Genomic DNA, 6,489 nt, shown 5'->3' with positions numbered 1-6,489 from the left:
ACTTGCCACACCTTATCTTCACCAGCTAGGTCACGGGATCTCTCCCCAGCTGAGTATGTCTGGGGCATTATGGGCAGGGCCACCCAACCAGCTCATGATTTAGACAATACAATGCGCCACTTGGATAGAATTTGGCTTGATGTCCCTCAGTAGGACATCCAACAAATCTATCAATGCCAAACTTGCTCAAGAGTCAGAGGTGGACCAACTTGCTCAATTTGTAAAGCTCTTTCTCTTGAATAAATCATTCAATTTTTCTGACATTGTATTTTTTTTTTTTTTTTTTTGTCTGTGCACGTACATCACATCTACATATTTCCATCCCACACAGATAATTCTTTCATGCTGCATAATGTTTATTTTTATCTTACGAGTGTAATCTAATGGACAGAGCCCACCTCAGCATAGGGAGTCTCTGCTGGTTGGGAGTGTGGAGGTGGAAAGACAGAGAGAGGTGTACTAGGGGGACGTAATAGTGTGTGAGGTTGGAATGGGAGCAGGGGAGGGCATTGAGGTGTGGGGCCACAGGAATGAAGCCTAGAAACTCTAGCTGCGACATATTCTTCACTCCCGTAAACTCCGTTACCTAAACCTTTGCTAGTCTCTCTGTCTCACATATCTAGGCCTTTACCTGCTCCCACCCCGGCCTCACACCACCACACCTGCTAGATGAGGACTGCCCCATACTCTCTAATATCTAAAAATCTTCCTTCAATGTGCCAGTCTGCCACTCAGTGTCTCCTCTAGGTGGGGAGCAGAAAGCTATCCAATTCCATATTATTGTTATTCCATCCCAGATTTGCCAATGCTTAAAAATTAATTTTAGGCTTGCCGTAAAGTATTACACAAACACTAATTGGTTATTTTTTCTGATATTCAAATTATATTTTGCTCTCATTTTTGTCGCTTTATCTAATCAACTTTGCATTGTGACATTTCTGACGAAAGTACGAGTTATTCAGAAAGTAGGTAAAAAGTAGTGGATTCTTCCTTTGAATCACTATCACTTTGTCTCAGGCACGAGCAAATGTGTGTACCTGAATATGCATTTAGCTGTATCAAATTATCTTCCCCAACACACAAAATGGGGGTCATTATTCAATTTATCTTGAAAGTATGTGTGAAACGCACTTTCCACAAAAATGCTCAGATGCATAACTCTCAAAATATGTGTTTGAACACTAGGTCTGGAATTTTTAAAGACAAGGTGAAGAAACCATTGGATTGTATAATTTTTTTATTAATCACAAAGAAACAACATGATTCAAAGACATCAACAACAGCAATGGAAGTTCAAGTGAATTGTCTGCCTCCAATTCTGATCACAGAGAAACACTCCAATAGGAAAGAGGGCACAACATCTTGCTCCATTTTCAAAAGCTGCAATGTCAACTATTACAACCTGTAACAAAAAAAGGTCATGTGATAAATATTGCTTACATATCGATTACAGTAACAGAGGCATATATGGTCTAATAGGAAGGGGGAACAGAAGGGCAGGACATGGGGACGTTAATAGTATTGATAATGCCACTTAATTACATGTATGGGAAAAGCGACCACTCTTGCAACTCAGAGCTACTCTTGTTTCTGCAACTGATCTTCCGTTCCTTCATTGTTCCTATTTTTCTCATATTAATAATTCTAGTTATAGAAGGTTTTCTAACTAAAAGCTTATTAGCATTTTGTAATGAAACCGATAAACAATACAGTCTGATTCTCTAATGGAAGAACACAGTACATCGCGTTCGTAAATAACTTGATCCAACAAAACAGTGGACATTCCATACATGACATTTAATTTTAAGTATCAATGCAAACACTTACATAAAACATTATTTACACTCAAAACCCATTATTCAAAACTGATGTCCATATGTGTAACTGTTTACAGTAGCAATTACTAATATAGTTACTATTGCTAGCTTTAATATGGATTGTTAAAAAGTTTAGAAATGTTAACTTAAAAATGAACTGTAAGCAAAATCTTTTCTGTTAAAAAGTTAATGTTGAAACCACTGGAGAAACATTATAATGTATTATTGTAGTCATCATGTACACTGAAAAAAAAAAAAAAATTTGCAACACCAAAAAGTAATTAATGTAGAGTTATGAAATTTCAGGAACATATATGTCTAAGTAACTTATTTAAGTGATTAACGTTGCAAGATCACAGGATAATATAAGTGCGAGATACACCATTGCAAATGTGATACACTAATACATTGAAATCCAGTGTAACTGCCCGAATGTAAGCATGCAAACGTGCATGCATTGTGCTGGATATGAGTTTGTGGGATGAAGTTCCATGCCTGTTTCACATTGTCATCAAAACAGGGATGGTTAATGCTGTTTTTGGGAGACACTGGAGTTGTTCGATGATGTCCCGTGTGCACTGAATTGGAGCCAGACCTGGTGATCAAACAGGTCAAGGCAACATGTTGACATACTGTAGAGTATACACCCATGCCTCCATCTTTGCTACCCTCCCTGTTTACCTCTACCCTGTTGCTTCATAACCTGTGTTGTGAGTAACTGAATCCACTTTCTCTTCTTCCCCTTCTTTCCTCTCTCTCCTCCCTGATGAAGAAACAAAGTTCCAAAAGCTAGGATACGGAAATTTTCTGTTATGTTTTGTGTATCTATTGGCTGTACTGGCCAGCCCCTCTATCTCTTTGTTAGTATTTGTTTCACGTCTTTATATGAGATTTTCCATCATCACAATAATGTTAGTTTATAATTTATGGGCAGCCTAATCCATTATTTCCTGTCAAGGTTTGAAACTTTAGTAAATCATAATTTTTGTCTTGGTAAAATAAAGGTGATTAGATGTTTCCCTCATGCACATGTAAGAGACTTTCAGTTCACATCTACGTTTATAATCTGCAATCCACCAGGAGGTGCATGGTACAGGGTAAGTCCCATTGTACCAGTTATCAGGGTTTCTTGCTGTTTCATTCGTGTATGGAGCATGGAAGAATGATTGTCTGAATTTGTCTGAATGCCTCTGTGTGAGCAGTAATCATTCTAATCTTATCTTCACGACCCCTGTGAGAGCAATATGGGGGGGGGGGGGGGTGGTATATCCGTAGAGTAATCATTTAAAGACAGTTCTTGAAACTTTGCTAATACACTTTCTTGGGATAGTTTACACCTGTCTTCAACAGTCTGCCATTTCAGTTCCTTCAGTATCTCTGTGACACTCTCCCATGGATTAAGCAACCTTTGACCATGCTGCCTTTCTTTGTATACATTCAATGTCTCCTGCTAGTCTCATCTGGTACAAGTCCCACACACTTTAGCAATAGTCTATGGGTGGTGGGGGGGTGTCACACGAATGACTTGTAAGCATATCTTTAGTAGACTGATTGCATTTCCCCATTATTATACCAATAAACCAAGGTCTACAACCTGCTTTACCCACAACTGAACCTATGTGATCATGCCATTTCATATTCCTACAAAGTGTTACACACAGGTATTTGTACGAGTTGGCAGATTCCGACAGTGACTCACCAATATTATAGTCACAGGATATTAAGTTTATACATTTCTAAACATTCAGAGCAAGTTGCCAATCACTGCACCATGTTGAAATCTCATCAAGATCTGAATGAATATTTATGCAGCTTCTCTGAAATAGCACTTCATTACAGATAGCTGCATCATCTGCAAAAATCCTGATTTACAGCAAGGTCATTAATGGACAAGAACTGCAAGGGCCCCAACACACTTTCCTGGGGCACACCTGAAGTTACTTCTACATCTGATGATGACTCTCCATCCAAGGTAACATGCTGTGTCCTTCTTATCAAAAAGTCCTCAATCCAGTCACGAATTTCACTTGATACCCCATATGATCGTACTTTTCACAGTAAGTGTAGGTGTGGAACAGAATCAAATACTGTTAGGAAATCAAGAAACACTATCTACCTGTTGCCTTGATCCAACGCTTTCAGCAAGTTATGTGAGAAAAGTGAGAGTTGGATTTCATATCATCTATGTTTTTGAAAACCATGCTGGTTGATTCGAGAAGGTAGTTCCGTTCGAGATACCTCATTATGTTTGAGCTCAAAATATTTTCTAAGAATCTACAACAAATTGATGTCAAGGCTACTGGATGGTAGTTTTGTCACTCCTACAACCCTTCTTGTAGACGGGTGTGATCTGTAACTTTTTCCAAAAACTAGGTAAGGTTTTTTGGATAGATTACAGTGAGAAGAGCCACAAATTCAATATAGAATCTGACTGCAATTCCATCGGGGTCTGGAGCTTTGTTTAATGATTTCAACTGTTTCTCAACACAACTGACACTAATACCTATTTCGTTCATTTTTTCAGTGTACGAGGATTGAATTGGGGCAGTTCTCCTGGGTTTTTATTTGCAAAGGAACATTTGAAAATCGAGTTCAGAATTTCAGCTTTTACTTTGCTACCCTCAATTTCAGTTCCTGTCTCACTTGCTAGGGACTGGACACCAACTTTTGTGCCACTAACAGCCCTCAAATATGACCAGAATTTATTTGGATTTTGTGAAATGTCATTTGACGATATTCTGCTACAGTAGTCATTGAAGGCTTCATGCATTGCTCTCTTGACAGCCAAACATGTTTCATCCAGCGTCTCTCAATCTATAATCCTACACTTTGTTTTACACCTATTATGCTGTAATCTCTGTTCCTTTAGAAGTTTTCTTTACAGTGACTGTATACCATGGAGGTTCCATCCCATTATGAACTGTTCTACTAGGAACCTATCTACTCAGTGCGTGGTCAACTGTTCTTTTCAAGTAGAGGAAGAGCACCTCTACATGCTCCTGACCTGTGCTGAAAGTTTCAAGTTCCTCACTGAGATAAGATATTACTGATTTCTACTTAGTTAACTGAACGCATAATAAGAGGGAAACATTCCAAGCAGGAAAATATATCTAAAAACAAAAATGATGTGACTTACCATACGAAAGCGCTGGCAGGTCGATAGACACACAAACAAACACAATCATACACACAAAATTCTAGCTTTCGCAACCAACGGTTGCTTCATCAGGAAAGAGGGAAAGACGAAAGGATGTGGGTTTTAAGGGAGAGGGTAAGGAGTCATTCCAATTCCAGGAGCGGAAAGACTTACCTTAGGGGGAAAAAAGAACAGGTATACACTTGCACACACACCCATATCCAACCACACATACACAGACACAAGCAGACATTTGTAAAGGCAAAGAGATTCGGCAGAGATGTCAGTCGAGGCAGAAGTACAGAGGCAAAGATGTTGTTGAAATACAGGTGAGCTATGAGTAGCGGCAACTTGAAATTAGCAGAGGTTGAGGCCTGGCGGATAACGAGAAGAGAGGATATACTGAAGGGCAAGTTCCCATCTCTGGAGTTCTGCCAACGCAGAAAATCTTTTTGGTTTCGATGCCTTTCGCGTTTTTGGGTTCTCCATAGATGACTCTGTCAATATTGTCTCTGACGCTATTCCTTATGCTCAACTGGATTCCTTGTCGACTACATTTTCGTCCCTTTTTTCTCCCAGTTTAGGCCGTGTGAACGACTTTGAAGCTCATATCACGCTCAAACCCACTGCTCGGCCTAAGTTTTTTTGGGCTCTGCCCATTCCTGTGGCCCTTCGAGATCGGGTTAAACGGGAGTTGGATCGTCTCACTGCATCAGGGGTCTTACTTCCTGTCACTTCCAGTGAGTGGTCCTCTCCTGTTGTTGTAGTTGCTAAGCCCAATGGTGATATTTGTCTCTGTGGCAATTTCAAAGCCACTGTAAATGCTCAATGCCTCATCGACACTTACCCTATGCCCCGTCCTGAAGAACTGTTCACTAAACTCGCTGGAGGACAGTATTTTTCTAAAATTGGCCTGTCAGAAGCTTATCATCAACTTCCTCTTGACGCTGCTTCCTGGCAGTTTCTGGTCCTTAACACGTCTTTCGGCCTCTATCAATACCAACGCTTGCCATTCGGGGTTGCTAGCGCCCCTGCCCTCTTTCAGCGATTCTTGGAACAATTATTGCTCCCTGTCCCTGGGTGTATCAATTACATGGACGACATTGTTGTCACTGCCTCCACCACTGACGAACATCTTCAAAATCTCCGCACACTTTTTAATGTCTTACAGACTGCCAGTCTTAAGTGTAATCTTCAGAAATCACAATTTTTTCAGGCATCTATCACGTACTTTGGGTTCCAACTCTCTCGCGATGGTATTCGTCTGCTTCAACACACTGTCGCTGTGATCTTCCTTGCCCTACGTCTGTTAAGGAACTGCAGGCCTTCTTGGGGAAAATAGCATACTATCACAAGTTTTTACCATCTGTGGCGTCGGTGGCTCAGCCGTTGCATCCCCTGTTGCATAAAAACGTGCCTTTTCACTGGTCCGCGTCATGTGACGCGGCTTTCCGGAAATTAAAGACTATGCCTGGCTACTTATCGACCTGGCCAACATCTTGTTCTTGCCTCAGACGCCTCTCAATACGGGGTCGG

The sequence above is a fragment of the Schistocerca serialis genome, chromosome 7 (assembly GCF_023864345.2).
Source record: "Schistocerca serialis cubense isolate TAMUIC-IGC-003099 chromosome 7, iqSchSeri2.2, whole genome shotgun sequence".
Lineage (NCBI taxonomy): Eukaryota > Metazoa > Arthropoda > Insecta > Orthoptera > Acrididae > Schistocerca > Schistocerca serialis.
Note: the sequence above shows the minus strand (reverse complement) of the source record.